The sequence below is a fragment of the Amblyomma americanum genome, chromosome 1 (genome assembly GCF_052857255.1).
Source record: "Amblyomma americanum isolate KBUSLIRL-KWMA chromosome 1, ASM5285725v1, whole genome shotgun sequence".
NCBI lineage: Eukaryota > Metazoa > Arthropoda > Arachnida > Ixodida > Ixodidae > Amblyomma > Amblyomma americanum.
In genome coordinates, this window is record NC_135497.1 from 64203702 (window position 1) to 64220601 (window position 16900).

Genomic DNA, 16900 nt, shown 5'->3' on the forward strand with positions numbered 1-16900 from the left:
TCTAACAGATTCCTTTGTGGCTCACTTCCATGAAACACTCCGCGTCATAACTACGTCACATCAGCACATTCCCATTCTTCTTTATGGTGACTTTAATTTTCCCGATATTACCTGGTCTGACCTCCCTGCCATTACATCCAAAGATAACATCGAAAGTGACTTTGTTAACACGTGCCTAACCTTCGGCTTGTCCCAGCTCGTATCTAACCCTACCAGGCAAACTGATCATTCTTCTAATATTCTTGACCTTGTATTCACTTCCCACCCAGATAACGTGTCACTTCTGCTTCATTTACCTGGGTTTAGTGACCACTCCGTAATACTAAGCACATTTTCCTTCAAACTGCCATACCTGAAAAAGCAAAAAAAGACACTAACCTTATATGACAAAGGGAACTACACAGCCATGAACGCAGAACTGTCCGACTTTTGGGCGTGGCTGGTCCTTGACTTCTCAAGCCGGTCTATTGAAACTAACTGGTCTCTCTTCAAACACAAAATGCATCAACTGATTGATAAGCACATCCCTACTATCACCATCACAGAAAAATCATCGTCACCGTGGTTTAATAACGAACTGAAGCACCTCAACAACAAAAAGAAAAGACTTTTTCGAACAGCCAAACGCCTGAATAGCGCTTGCACGTGGAAAAGGTATCAGTCTGCGGAAAAATATTCCAATCTTTAGCAAGCCAAACCAAACGTTCCTTTTTTTCATCTCTTTTACCGTCTATGCTGCGCACCAATCCTAACAAGTTTTAGAAAACTACTAACCCTACACGCCACAAACCTCTAACATTACACAAAGATGGTAACATTCTCATACCGGAACAAGAAGTCTGTAGCACTCTTAACTCCTTTTTTTTTTTGCTCAGTTTTTACTAAAGAACCTGAAGGCAAATTACCATACTTCCCTGTCTTCGATCACCCTGTTATGCTAGACATTCTGTTCGATACCAGTGGAATTATGATACTAATTGAATCATTGAAAGTGCCCTCTTCATCTGGTATTGATGGCTTAAACTCTAAAGTTCTAAAAAATACTAAGAACATTGTTAGTGTCATCTTATGCCACCTTTTTCAACAGTCTCTAACATCAGGTGTGCTGCCACAAGACTGGAAAATAGGTAAGATCGTCCCAGTCCCCAAAAAAGGTTCATCTTGTTCTTGTAAAAACTACCGCCCTATTTCCCTCACAAGCATTTGTTCAAAACTGATTGAACATGTTATTTATTCTCACATCATTAAATTCCTAGTCTCAGTAAACTTTTTTCACCCTAAACAACATGGTTTCTTAAAAGGACTTTCCTGTGATTCCCAACTAGCCCTTTTCATCAATGACCTTAGTTCGCATCTTGACTTAAATATCCCTCTTGACGCGCTGTTTCTTGACTTTGAAAAAGCCTTCGATAAAGTACCGCACAAAAGATTACTACTAAAACTCTCGCGTCTAAACCTTAATCATTTAGTGATGAACTGGCTTCAAAACTTTTTGACTAACAGAGAACAATTCGTCTACGCTAACAAATCGTCGTCCCCTCGTTCTCCGGTTACTTCAGGTGTTCCTCAAGGCACAGTGCTCGGACCCTTGCTTTTTCTCATTTACATTAATGATCTTCCTTCCAACGTTACCTCTAACATCCGGCTATTTGCAGATGATTGCGTAATTTACTGCCCGATTTCTACAAGCACCGACTCCGACACCCTTCAACAAGATTTAACCCGAACTGAAACCTGGTGCAAGCCGTGGTTAATGTCCCTTAATATTGCTAAAACATGTATGATTTCCTTCCATCGCGGGCAATCCCACATTCCCTCTAGATATGTTTTTTTTGGTTCTGAAGTGCGTTCCGTTCTTACCTGTAAGCATTTAGGCATTACTTTAACTCATACCCTAACATGGTCTTCACATATAAAGAACATCGCTAATGAGGCTAACCGCACCCTTGGCTTCCTACGTCGAAATCTTCGTTTTGCTACCCCTTCCATTAAATTATTAGCTTACCAAACTTTCGTCGGACCTAAATTAGAATTCGCTTCAGCAGTATGGGACCCTCATCAGTCGAACCTCTCGCTAACACTTGAAAAAATACAAAATCGCGCTATCCGCTTTATTTACTGTGATTATTCATATTATACTAGTGTGTCTTCTCTAAAATCTAGAGCCTCTTTGTCTAGTCTTGAAACAAGAAGAAAAATATCTCGATTATGCTTGTTCCATAAGTTTTATCATTCATCTTTAGGAGCATCGATCATATCAGCAGCACATCATCTGTCCAGCCGCATTCACCACAGCAAGACAGTGTACCCTCCCCCTGCAAGAACCGCATCTCATTTGCGATCTTTTTTTGTCAAATCATCTCGGGACTGGAACGATCTGCCGCCGGAAGCCATACACCTTACCAACCCCACCAAATTCAAGAAAAAGATTGAGGCCATCATCTTGTAGTCTGTCATGCCCATCCCTCATGTAATGCCCCATATCTGGGGTCTTTAAGGTAATAAATAAATAAATAAATAGATTAAACCAAGGCGCAGTGTTAGTGCATGAATCAGTCAATAAGAACAGCATGTTTATCAACGTGTACTGTACGCGTTAAGTGGCATATGAACCAAGTCACTCACACATGGATAATCTAGTCCGCAGAAAATGTTGCTTATTTCGCACGAAACGCGACCACAGAATGGAAAAAGCCAATTCAGCAGCGAGAAGAGGTAATTGATGTGTTGTGGATGTGAAAAATGAGATCCAGGCATGGGGACAGAATGCCGAAAAGAAACTCCGGACCATAATCAGCTCGGCATTCTTTCCGGCTTTCCGCAGCAGCGCCTCGCGGAAAGTCAACTTCACGCGACTGCATGTTCCCTTTAACAGTGTACCATACTGTACAGAAAACTAACATCCATAACGGTGTGACGCTGCATGTGACCGAGGGTGTGGTTTGACTGCCAATTTATGAGGACTGGAAGGAATACATCACTCATCTGACATCCGCACTGTGCAGAAAGTTGTGTGGACTCTTGTGCAGCTCCATAGCCGCCGTGGTGGCTGAGTGGTTACGGCGCTCGGCTGCTGGCCCGAAAGACGCGGGTTCAATCCCGGCCGCGGCGGTCGAATTTCGATGGAGGCGAAATTCTAGAGGCCCGTGTACTGTGCGATGTCAGTGCACGTTATAGAACCCCAGGTGGTCGAAATTTCCGGAGCCCTTCACTACGGCGTCTCTCATAGCCTGAGTCGCTTTTGGACGTTAAACCCCCATAATACCATCTTGTGCAGCTCCTGACCGCAGCGGTGGCCAAGTGGTTGAGCATCCGCCTCGGATGCGGGAGGTGCGGGGTTCGATCCCCAGTGCCGCCGGGTACCCACCGGTGATACAATGGGTACAAGCTTTCCCCTGGTCTGGTGCTCGGCTTATTTAGGGTGAAATGCTTGGAAAACGGGTCCTTGACCCCACCTTGAAAAAAAGAAAAATACCTTGTGTCATGGCGCTCTTTGGCCTTAGATGCCCTTGCGCCATAAAAATCCATAATCATAACCATAATCTTGTGCAGCTCCTTAACTTATGTTTCAAACAGAAAACTCGCAGTGCCTTGGTGTGAAGTACCTTGTAGGAAATGGCTTGTTTGATGAGAAGGGGCCTGGTCTTGCAGCGTTAGTAATCGTAATTTTTATTTTTGGTTAAGTACATAGACAGTGAATACAGGGGAAAGGATGATGCACTACTGCTGCTGCTTGCCATTTACTGTTCGCACTCTTGCACAGACTTATGCAGTAAAGAGTGCTGGCACTGTGAATGAATAAGAATCATCATCATGACAACATGTTTCTGTAGTAAAATGTCGGCCGGAGTAGATGTGCAGTTTTCTCTTTTCAGACTATGAATTATTTCTGTTCAGACAATTTCTCGGGTTATCAGATATGCTTCTTCTCGTTACAATATGTCAAAGATATGTTGGCATCTGCATACTCTGCAATGAAAGCTGAGGAAACCACCATTCTCTGACTTTTACATTTTTGCAATGCTTATAAAAACAATCATTTAAATGTACCCCAGTCTGCCGTTAAAGAAACTGTACCTAAGACAGTGGGATCCAATGTACAATGAATCCTGTGCGCTGAAAAAATCTGATGTTATGTTTTTTTTTTCGCATTCTATTCGTGCAAGAAATGGTTGGCCTAGTCATCTGGCACAACGATTGCAGCTCATTTGGCACAGAAAACAACCACTTTGACATTAAATCGCTGTCCGATTTTCTCTTGGCTATATACATATATGGCAGCTTGGTTGCACTGAAGAGCAATGAGGAGACAGTGCTTTTATTAAAGGACTGCTTCAATACAATTCATTCCACCGTAAACTTGCCAAGACAGCTATCATGAAGACATCTCTTCAATGTCATGTTCACACCATGTTGGCATCAGGTCCTTAAAGGATGCACACTTAGCAGAAGCACAGTACCTTAACTACGTTTTGGCCAATGTTGCTGAAGGGTTATGGGGGTTAACGTCCCAAAGCGACTCAGGCTATGAGGGACGCCGTAGCGAAGGGCTCTGGAAATTTCAACCACCTGGGGTTCTCTAACGTGCACTGACATCGCACAGTACAAGGGCCTCTAGAATTTCGCCGCCATGGCCGGGATCGAGCCCGCGTCTTTCGGGTCAGCAGCCAAGCGCCATAACCACTGAGCCACCGCAGCGGATGTTGCTGAAGGCTTCATGGTATAGTCTCCAGGGCATTTCAGCTGTTGCATAGCTTGAAAATCAAGCAGCAAACTAATGTCAGTGTTTTTTTTCTGCACAGCACTAGCTGCATTACTTTGTAGGGTGAGAGCAACCACTTCTGGGAAAAAAGTGTACAAAGAAATATGTAAGGAAAAAATTCCACTGTACATTATTCGGTGTATTAGACCCTGCTGTCATCGGGCAGGTGTTCAGAAGAGCACACTGGGGTACATATTTTTTCCGCTCCTCACGCCACAGTTTCACCTGAGGCTGCAGGATGTGAAAATAAATAAATTTTCAAATGACCACCTCCATAAGCATTTCAACATTGTAAAGAAAAGAATGGAAGCTTCGTCAACCTTTGTTGCGCCAACCTGCACGTGCAAAGAGAACAAAGCCACTCAAAAAATAATGAAAACAAAGCTGTTCACTTGCAGTGTGATGACCACTCTGGAAAAAAAAAAGCACACAAGAAAAACAGTTGCGGTGAAAATTAAGCGGTATTTGGTCTTGAGATATGACTGCGGTTAAGCGCAGAGGAACTGAGCTTAACAGCAGTTGAAAGCTCTAAATTTACAAGTATAAGCAGCAAGAACAATTTAATTTAGTCCAACCAGTGAGGAATGAAACCGAAATTAAACTTTGTGAGCCAACTCAGCAGTGCAGTGTCTGTCATTGTGCAGACATCCTGCACAAGAATTGGAATTTCGTTATGGAACATGCAAATGGTGCTAACATGAACACAGAACCATATGCAAACAGATAGGTGAACCAGGGAACCTAAAACTCCAGTACAAAAGGTGCAAACGCACACAGAAACCTGGAAGGATTCTGCATAGCCAACAAAGCCCACATATACATTGGCTCACCATCGATGTCACAGAGCAGCCAAGAAATCGCATTCCTCACAGGGAGGTCACAGGCAAATGAATGTGCTCATCAATGACATGCTCCTCATGAGTCTTCAGGAATGCCTGCAGCTGATGCAGTAGACCAGGAAGTGATGAACAACTGGTGAACAAGCAAGGCGTCTGCAGGGCCACTGTGGATACAACAGCAAACAGAATCGGACACCCAGTGCGAATCCTGCCATCATGTCTCTCACGGCCTGTGAGGCACTTCGCACCGCAGTACAAGTTTTGCGACCGGGAAAATGTTCAAGTTTCTAAGATTATAATTTGAAATTCACTGCTTGTTGTTATGCAGAAAAGCATACTGTAATCCCAGTGTATATATATGAATAAATGTCTTTTTTTTTATTTTTCTTCCCAATTTGTTATGGACAGTTTTGACGGGGGACGAAAGTACCATATTAACGAGGCATGCCTCTATAACCATGCAGTATTCGAAAAACACCACCTGGTTTCGCATGATATGCATGGCCTTCCTAAGGAACGTCCCTCATCCCTGCTATGACAAAAAAATACAGAAATGGTAGGGCAGTAAGTTGAGCACACAGAAAAGGTATTATGCAAAACTTTCTGAAGTAAACAGCAACCAGCCAAACAAGCTTCAGTGTTCATTTTGAGAGTCCTTTCAATGTTCCTGTTATGAGGAAGCCCACTAACTTTGCATGCATCTTCTAATGTGGCTGTATCAAAAGACGAACAGCATGATAAACACTGCCACTATAGTGGGAGCGATGCATAGGGAGACTCTTTGGATACCAATGATGGCAGGGGAGTCACCTTTATCTCGGCCATGGAAGAACAGATGTGGTAACTTGCAGACAGTGGCTACATACAGAGTGCTACAATGTGGCGTTTCTGGGGTGCACCCATGGCAATAAACAGTCTCACAGTAAAGTATTCCTGCATCATAGTCAGCTGCTGAAGTGTCAAGCAAGAGTGATTTCTGCATATTTCCAACCAGTCTGCTGGCACTTAGTGATTGCCAAATGGCCACTATTTCAAACAACATTTCTCGTCATGTGCCACTCTGTGTCAAAAAGAGGTGGCACCTTGCCCATTTTCAAAGTTCACTCGCACTTGACAAGCAACTGCGAGAACCAGTCAGAAAGTCAATGCAGCAAGCAATACGGCACTTGATGTAAACATTAGGATTTCAAGTCAGCATGATATGTCCGGCAGTCTGTCCCACATTTCCATTTAAGAAGGGACGCAACTTTCAACAAAATTGAGTTTATTTCTAGAGTATTTACATTAAATTTTTTGAGCAATTTAAAAATAATTTTATAACAGCTCATCAAATGTCACTGTTTTATGTGCAGAACATTATTTTCTGATATATATTTTTCTTAAAACCTGCAAAGCTAAGAAAACATGGCAGAAGGCTAGTTCAACATTCATTGTTCTTGCAGGGTGAAGTCATTCTTGTAATTCTTTTTGTTTTGCAAAGCTCAAATTTTCGTTTTGAATTTTTGAGATTCAGTGTTTGTTGACATATTAAAGTGAGAAGAAAATTTCATACAAGTAGTTTAAAATTCATAAATTTGAAAAAACGGTTGTCTAGACCTGCGCTGCGGTCCTAGGAGTGCAACGAAACAAGTGGTCCAGAAAGCATAAAACTGTTGGGGACAAGTATGCTCCGTAAGGCATGTATCTAGGCAGAAAACCTTAACAGAGAAAATTGCCCGTTTCTTGAATGTTTCGTCACTATTCACAGCCGCCGAGGTTCATGAAACAATTTTTTTTACAGTACTTCCCAGTCGATTTCAAGAATTAAATTTGGGGACAGCAGAGTCATTCCACGCGAAAGGAGATGCACCAAATTCTTGGTATTGTAGATTTCGCTGAGAAAATTCATGGACGACCGGTCCCAACAGAAGTGTAGACACCTTCTTTCAAAGAAAAAAAAAATTTTCTCCATATATCATGCTCCAAAGTGTAAGACATCACCTTCATCTGGGCATTTTGCAAGAATTATTGCTCAGGAACCGGTCCTTGTCAGCAAAGTTTATCTCCGCATGTAGTCTGGTATTGAGATGCCCTGTCATGCCTCAAAAAATAAACTGGATGATGCCATTTTGGTTTAAAATGGAAGTGCTTAACAAGAGAAAAATTTGAAGATTTCCGCATTTTTAAAACTAAACTTGGAGTCTAAATTTAACCAAACTTTTTTGGAGTTTTGCCTGAAACCTTGATCTAGCATTGTTTGAATTAAACTTGAACCTTGCGTTGTTCTGTAATTTAAGAAAAAGTGCATAGATTTCTGCGGAAACGGCCACATTGAGGACCAGAAAACGCTATGTGGGCAACGGTGCTGGACAAAAAAATTAGCCAAATGGTCAACCCATTTAGTTTCGCATATTAAAAAAACTAGAAAAATATTTTTTGTTGCCGACAAATAAATTTTTATAAAGGAGTTCCAGCGATGTGGTGCCAGCACCTGTTACGGTCCGTCCGGTAAAACCCTGCTTTTATTTCCGGCCTTGCTAAACTCTAGCAATTGCCATTAGCATTGGACATATTGTGAGAAGATGGCGCAATGGAGCCATTTCAGTGTTTTCATTTATTCTTAAAGAATATGTTTGGGCGGAATACTCATGGTATACAGGGTGTGCCATGTTATTCCCTATAGATATGACCTAAACGCAGGATTTAAAAAGCCAATCTGAAAGTGTTATATGGATAAGCATTTATTATTTACATTGCACTTGACTGAGGCATCAGCCTCGCCGATTATTCAACTTCCAAAGCTGTGGTGTACAGCATATGCAATGTTTAATCAACCATTTGCATTGAATTAAATCGGACACCTTGTATATGCACAAAATATGAAGGGGAGACTGCATACTACAGCAAAAAAAAGGGTTATAACATCATGTGGCCTGAATTACAAACAGCTGGGGATAAGAGTTAATGGAGAATACCTAAATAATCTGTGATTTGCTGATGACATTGCCTTGCTGAGTCACTCATGAGATGAATTGCAAAGCATGATCAATGATTTAAACAGGCAGAGCAAAACGGTGGGTCTAAAAATTAACATGCAGAAAACCAAAGTAATGTTCAATAGCCTAGCAAGGGAACAGCAGTTCACAACTGGAAGCGAGATGCTGGAAGTGGTAAGGGAATATGTCTACTTAGGGCAGGCAGAAACTGTTGACCTGGATCATGAGAGGGATATAACTAGAAGGATAAGAAGGGTGGAGCGCATATGGGAGGTTCTCTCAGATCATGAATAGCAGTTTACCAATATCCCTCAACAGAAAAGTGTACAACAGCTGTATCTTGCCGGTGCTCGCCTACAGGGCAGAAACGCGGAGGCTAACGAAAAGGGTTCAGCTTAAGTTAAGGACCACGCAGCGAGCCATGGAAAGAAAAATGTTAAGTGTAACATTATGAGACCGGAAGCGGGCAGAGTGGGCGAGGGAACAAACACGGGTTAATGACATCCTAGTCGAAATCAAGAGGAAGAAATGGGCTTGGGCAGGGCATGTAATGCGAAGGCAAGATAACCGTTGGTCCTTAAGGGTAACGGAGTGGATTCCAAGAGAAGGCAAGCGTAGCAGGGGACGGCAGAAAGTTAGGTGGGCGGATGAGATTAGGAAGTTTACGAGGATACGGTGGCTGCAGCTGGCAAAGGACAGGGTTAATGGGAGAGACATGGGAGAGGCCTTTGCCCTGCAGTTGGCGCAGTCATGCTGATGATGATAATGATGAAGATAGCGTGCTCATATATTTTTGTCGGCATTCTTGGTGATATGAAAGCCCCAGTTTTACCTCTTGCCTTTGCAAAGAACACTGTAACACTGTGTTTTCAAGGGCAGGGCAGCAGCCATGTTTCTTGCATTTGCTACAGTGCATTGCCAAATGGGCATACTCCCACACGGTAGGCGAATCTCTGCCTGTATTCCAATTTGTGTCCCTTTTGAAAACATCCCTTTCAGCGAAACCTAATTGGCCAAAATGCCAGAAGCAGATGTGCATCTACTTCCGCCATTTGGGGCAGTCAGGTGTCACCGAATGAAATTTTGAAAAAAGACAATGCGCAAAACTAACAACACAGGAGAAAGACAGACGAAACAAGTGCAACTCTGCAACTGTGTATTCACTTGAAAGCGAGTGAATAGATCAGCAAAAAGGCAAGACCAGGCTTCAACAAGCTGGCTATCCTACTCTGCTCAGTTGCCAAAGTGTTACTGAAAAAGGTTAAAAAAAGAAAAGTGTAATAACTGTGCAAAAAACGATGTTGCCAAACAGAAAACTAAACCTGTGATAATTCCTTATATTCATAAGATGGCACACAATCTGAAACATGTTGAGGCAAAGTTTAAAGTTCGTGTAGTTTTTCCACCCCCAAGAAGCTGTTCTCCTTGTGTGGCAAAATGGATTCAAACAAACCGAAACAAGCAGAATGCCAGAAAAAGCATGTGACGCCGTTTGTGAAATGTGCAGTGGGCGTAGTTTATCAGATCCCATTGACGTGTGGGAAATCTTACATTGACCAAACGGGCTGATGTATTAATGATAGCCTTGCTGACCATAATCACGCATTAAAGAACGGCACGGGTTCTTTCTTACCACATTACTTTAAATCCTGCAGTGAAAAAGAAGAAAAAATGCCAGGCGAAGCTGAAGAAAACAAAAATCTTAAGCAGGGGCAAAGATACTACAGCCCGTGAACTTATAGAGGCGTTCCACATCAACAAAGGCAAAGAAAAGAAAGTGTGTTTTTAGATATGTGCTGAGCCACATTTTTTTCTATAGCCATCTGTTACCTTTTTGTTTCTACTTGTGCGCATGTGTGGGTCCCTCTCTGCTCTTGCCTTTTTGTCTATATATTCACTTGCTTCAATAGGTGAATAAACAGTTGCACTTGTTTCGTCTGTCTTCCCCCAGCATTGTCTGTTTTGCACGTCTGTTTTCAAAACCATGCACCAACTTAGCCCTACAGAGAGTATTACCAAATGGGATGTTTTTGAATGAGCCGCAAGTTGGAATAAAGGGCCTTGTTGATGGCCCTGAGGCGCATTGTGTTTGCTTATGTCTTTTTTTGTGAACTCTTTCAGCTCTTAATCTTTTGCTCAACCTTGGGTACACTTTGGCAAGCTCATGAGAGGAGGTCTAAAATTTGTGGCCGTTAGTTGATGGAACGAAAGACAAAGGTTGTACCAAAAGAGTCTATTCATTCAAACATCTCTCAACATATTTGCCATTGATGTCAGTGTGTTTCTTGTGACAGGTTTATTTTTCCTAATATGCTTTGAAATTACTCCTTTGTAGCTTTTGCACTTCACTGTTCCGAGTGGCAGTGGTCTCATTTCTGGAAATAAACAGTGGTCCTAGATGAATCTTCATTCACAAAATGCTGTTGGAATTCAACAAATCAATAGGGGGGCCTGAGCCCATAGTGAAAATGGTACAGTATCCTTGTTCATTTTTGTTCTTTCAAGAATGCCGCCGTTGTCTTTGCACCATCTCCACATTTTTCTCATATTTATAGTCAGTATGTGTATTTGGAAAAGCACCATGAAGCAGTTATGCCTCTAGAACGACATAGGAATGCCACTCTAAGCTTGACAAGACAGAACATTCATGCAGCAAAATGTATTGCCAAAGTCCACAAAAATTTGGAGCTCCTCGCATAAATGGCACCAAAAACATAGGCTTACTCGTTACCTGCCTGCAGCTTTCTTGACGTGAGAAACATAATGCAGGTAAGGCATGGAACACACTCGCTTCCTCTCTTCATTGCTCTTCAAATGCTGTGTGTGTGTGTGTAGTTCTCATTTCTCCTCCTTCCTTTCTTGCTTTTTCACTGTTTTTTTTTTCACAGGGCTATATCCACCAACCAAATCTTTGCTTGCATGTTTTCTTGTTTGAAACGATGCATTAGACATTAGTATATATGGATCACCCCATACACATTAGAGTCACTAAATAATTTACAATCGAATTTTCTCTTGATGCTGTTTTGATTCCAGCGGCTAGGAGGTGGTTGTGATATCAAGGGTTGGTGTACGTCACATGCGGCATAAAATAAACTGCAATATAACTGCTCCTTCTTTGTTTTCATTAACTGCAATGCTAAAACAAGGCTGTCTCAAGAGCTAGAATGACTACAAATGAAGAAGCAGTGACCTATACTGACCTTTGATGTCATAGCCATTGTCTGGTTGTCTAAACCGAAACAGCATGAGAAAATAAATTGAATTTTAAATCACATAACAGTCGTAGCTAAATGCCATGCGGTGATCCATGCATTCTAATATCTTATGCTTCACTACAGAGAAGACAAGATGTAACTAAAATCGGGTGTCATTTTCAAAAGTGAGTAACAGTATGATATTCACTGTGGTCTCCCTTTATTATTGTTTAACCATGTTCACAATACATCAACCTTTTCATGCAGTGCAGATGATAGTAACTGCATGAAGCTTATCTATTTAATAAGGTACACTACTTGTGCAATGTATGAAAGAACTCGGACCGGCACCTACAAAATGTGCCAACTTTCTTCTGTCATGAGCATGTTTGCAATTCGTAACGGTGAGAGAAAGCTGAGCTAGCAGCACAAGCGGCCACTTCAGCAAGAATGAAACAATTAATGACCTCACTGACACCACGCCTGGCCTCATCTTTTTTTGAGATGCATATAATTTCGTATATGTAGAATTGCAAGGGAAATTAGCAGAGCTAAAAACGGGACGAAGCCTTTGCAAGTTTGTCCAGCGTTACACTATGTGTATGACCCTTTTAATTGTTGAGAACTGGAAGTGATTTCCTCACTAAATTCCCTTGAGATGATAAATTCATGCATTTACATTTCGAGCACTCTATCTCGAGTCAACATACACTGAAGTTGGGTGCAACACTAATGAGGTGTATAATTCAGTGTTTGGCGTTCAGAAGCTTTGTACACCACAGCTCTCTGGAATATGAAATTGCACATATGAACATATGAAAGATCTGTTTTAAACTTTGTACACCACAGCTCTCTGGAATATGAAATTGCACATGTGAGCATATGAAAGATGTTTTTAGATGGACCAGCTTATTATTAGTCATTGTACAACCTCACTTACACAGCTTTACACTCGACATCTAAAAGCAATCTTTGTGCAACGCACAGTTATGAGCAGGTTTTATTGCTTTCTCAGTGCATAGCAATCGTGAACTTCATGTATAAGTAATTTTAAAGTGCTCTGAAAAATTTCAGCCCCCAAATGAATGCCGCATAACTACACACAACATAAGCTTCAGTTATCACTGGGCAACCAACTGACCTTACAGGGGAAGCCGCCACAGTGGCTCACTGGTTATGGTGCTCGGCTGCTGACCCGAAAGACGTGGGTTCGATCTTGGCCACGGCGGTCGCATTTTGATGGAGGCAAAATATGCTAGAGACCCGTGTACTGTGTGATGTCAGTACACATAAAGGAACCCCAGGTATTCAAAATTATCTGGAGCCCTCTATTACAGCACCCCTCATAGCTAAAGTCGGTTTGGGATGTTAAACCCCACAAATCAAGCAAAACTTAAAAGAACACTGAGGATAAATTAAAGTTGACCTGCTTTTCGATAGACTATGATATTCTAATGTCAAAGGAACTGCTGTCACCAAAAACCGAGCTTTAATAAGACGGAAAACACCAAAAGGTGAACTACAGGTGTTGTCATCACCAGCTGATTTTGCAAGTAAACTGTGTGCGTAGGCACCAAATTTTGGGCATGGATTGCAAAGGCTATGTTACACTGCCATTCACTTCAAAATGGTGGTAACCCGACCTTCTCGGTTCGGATATCATGAGTTTGACTCATGGAGCAGGGAAAATTTTAAATTCAAATTTCTCAGCCATAATTAGCATTTGCTGGAGAAACTTCAGCACATCCAAAAAAAGCCAGAAAATGCCAGGAGGTTCTAAAACATTTGCATGATTGAATAAGACGAAAATAGCCCAAGTTGTGGCAAATTTCTAAGCAAAAACAGCATTACCTAGAATATTTACCAGTACCATTTACAGTACCTTCTTCTTCACAACTTCCTCAGTTCCCCTCTAAGAAGAAAGTCCACAGGGTAAACTGTTCTGTGGTCGTGGAAGAAGGGCGCAGCCATTGAAAGACCCCACTTCTCGCAAGAATTTCTGGACTGCTTCAAAAAAGTGAAAAACACATTTTCAGACGAGAGCATTGGATCAAATGGGCATTACCTTGAAGGAGATTAAATATGGGGCACCGCAAAATAATTACACAATTTTTTGATACAAAATCTCCCCTCATAAAACAAGATGTTTGGCTAATTTCAGCCATACATTTATTCACAGTATGAATGACGATTTTGAGACATAGGTGAGAGGATGCACAACAAAGGATGCATTAAAAAAAACGGTTACCTCCACATGATGTGGCCCACAAAATCGTAATTTGCGGATACATTGAACTAAGCTTGCCCAAGCGGCACTCTTTTACGCCATGTATTCATGCATTCTCTTGCGCCCTAAAAAAAAAAAACGGATACATCCACATGATGTGGCCCACAAAATCATAATTTACACATGCCTTGAATTAAGCTTGTCCAAGCGGCACTCTTTTACGCCATGTATTCATGCAGTCTCTTACGCACTAAAAAAAAGATACATCCACATGATGTGGCCCACAAAATCATAATTTACACATGCCTTGAATTAACCTTGTCCAAGCGGCACTCTTTTACGCCATGTATTCATGCAGTCTCTTACGCACTAAAAAAAAATTCATCCACATGATGTGGCCCACAAAATCATAATTTACACATGCCTTGAATTAAGCTTGTCCAAGCGGCACTCTTTTATACCATGTATTCATGCAGTCTCTTACGCACTAAAGAAAAAGATACATCCACATGATGTGGCCCACAAAATCATAATTTACACATGCTTTGAATTAAGCTTGTCCAAGCGGCACTCTTTTACGCCATGTATTCATGAAGTCTCTTACGCACTGAAAAAAAAAAAAAACGGATACATCTACATGATGTGGCCCACAAAATCATAATTTACACATGCCTTGAATTAAGCTTGTCCAAGCGGCACTCTTTTACGCCATGTATTCATGCGCTCTCTTGCGCACTAAAAAAAAAAACGGATACATCCACATGATGTGGCCCACAACATCATAATTTACACATGCCTTGAATTAAGCTTGTCCAAGCGGCACTCTTTTACGCCATGTATTCATGCAGTCTCTTACGCACTAAGAAAAAAAGGATACATCCACATGATGTGGCCCACAAAATCATAATTTACACATGCCTTGAATTAACCTTGTCCAAGCGGCACTCTTTTACGCCATGTATTTATGCAGTCTCCGTGGCGCAAAATGCTGTTCATTCAGGTGAGTTCCTCAACTATAACAACTGCTATACAATGTTGAGCAAGTGGAAAAATAAATGTGAGGGTAAACTATTACACTTCAAATATAAAAGGAATGTTTTATTTTCCTGCATTTCAGAACTTTTCCGCAATGAAAAGAAAAGGCAACAGCTGCGATGTCCTTGTGACAGCACAGTTGTCCCACATAGATTACTCACCTGCATTAAACTTATCCCATACTACCCATACGGCAGACATCGTTGCTTCAGCGCCTCACCGGCGTTCAAATAAATTACCTGCGTTATCGATGAAAACAATGAAAGCGAAGAAAATACCCACCTTGAATTAAGCTTTTGTAAACGGCACTCTGATAGTCACAGCAAGCGGCAGACATCGTTGCTGTCATTGAAAAGCACGAAAACCCAAAGGCGGCAGGGCGCCGCCATTTGCAATTACCGGCGTCGCGTCTATTTTCCACACTTGCCATGGCAACAGCTGCTCCGCGTGCGCGTTGGCGTAGGCAACCATGGCATGTACATAGTTGTCATGGCAAACAGCTGCTCCGCGCGCGCGTTGGCGTGGGCAACATTGAGCTTGTATGCAGCGGCAATCCGCCTTGGCAGCGGTAGCAGCGGCTAGCAAACGGAAACACGGTCGAGTATGCCGTGTTGTATCTGCCACAATATGTTCTGGGTGGACAGTCCAGCCCGGAAACCAATCATGGTGGGGGGAAGGAGGTCCTCCTTGTCTACGTGGGTGTGAAGTCTGTGTAGAATGATGTGCTCCATAACCTTCCCCAGGCAAGACGTGAGCGAGATGGGCCGGAGGTTTCCTAGCTCGAGTCGTTTGCCTGGTTTGGGTATGAAGATTACCTTGGCATGCTTCCAGCAGTCCGGAAGGCGACCTTCATGCCAATGGTGGTTGAAAAGGTCCGGAAGAGCTTCGACTGAATGGTCGTCGAGGTTGCGTAGCATCTTGTTGGTGATGCGGTCGTCGTCGCCGGCGGCCCCGGTGGTGGTTCAGGGCGGCGCGGACTTCCGACGCCATGATGTCTCTTTCCATGTCTGGGTTCTTAGATCCTGTGTATTGCGAGGGGATGGGATGGGTATGTCTGTGGAGATGTTGATGTATTTGTCTTTCAAGGTAACGAGGAGTTCCTCGTTGGTGCCTTGAAACGCGTGTATGGCGCTGTCTAGATTCTTGTGGGATGCAGACTTGGTGTGTATTGGATCAAGCAAGTGCTTGAGCAGAAACCAAGTGTTCTTGCATCCCAACTGCCCGTTGAGGCGGTCGCAAGTCTGGTGCCATTGCTCATGACTGAGTTTGGCAGAGTAGGCTTCGATCTCTCGTTCGAGGCGAGCGAGGCGAAGCTTGAGAGTGAGAGTAGCGCAAAACGGGACAAAGGGACAGAGAAAGCGCCTGTGTTGTGTCTGTCTTTCTCTGTCCCTTTGTCCCGTTTTGCGCTACTCTCACTTTCCATGGATCACCGTTACCGACTTGCCCAAGTTTCTACCCTTGTGAAGCTTGAGAGGACGGTTGTGTTTGCGTCTGAGCCAGCGAGCGTGGAGGCTGCGCTGGGCCTCCCACATGCGCATGAGTTTGGCGTCGGGGGTGAGGCCATCCTCCTCTTGGGTGGCCATGCAGGTGGCGTTAGCGGCGTCACGGAGCAGTCTCTCTATGTGACGAGGTCGTTTATGGGGTCCTGCGGACACTGAGCTCGCACGTACCGGAAAGCGTCCCAGTTGGTGTGTGCGACGGGGGCCCTTGCTGTCTGTGGAAGGTAGTGCTGAGAACATAATGATCGCTACCTATGTTCATACCGAAATTTTCCCAGCGCGCGTCTGGGATATTGCGGGCGAAAGTGAGGTCCGGACAGCTGTCTTGCGTGACGCTGTTGCCGAAACGGGTGGATCGTTCGGGGT

The 16900-nt window shown here is 42.9% G+C and overlaps 1 protein-coding gene and 1 long non-coding RNA gene across 12 annotated transcripts in view; one reads left to right on the forward strand and one right to left on the reverse strand.

The window, feature by feature from the left end:
- LOC144112913 (uncharacterized) overlaps positions 1-16900 on the forward strand; it is a 194258-nt gene that overhangs the window by 16254 nt on the left and 161104 nt on the right. The window lies entirely within an intron of this gene.
- LOC144112898 (uncharacterized) lies at positions 7025-15459 on the reverse strand. Its single transcript, XR_013310529.1, has 3 exons — positions 15318-15459; positions 13625-14125; positions 7025-10951 (listed from the first exon to the last, which is right to left on the reverse strand). It is a non-coding gene; the product is annotated as an uncharacterized LOC144112898 (long non-coding RNA).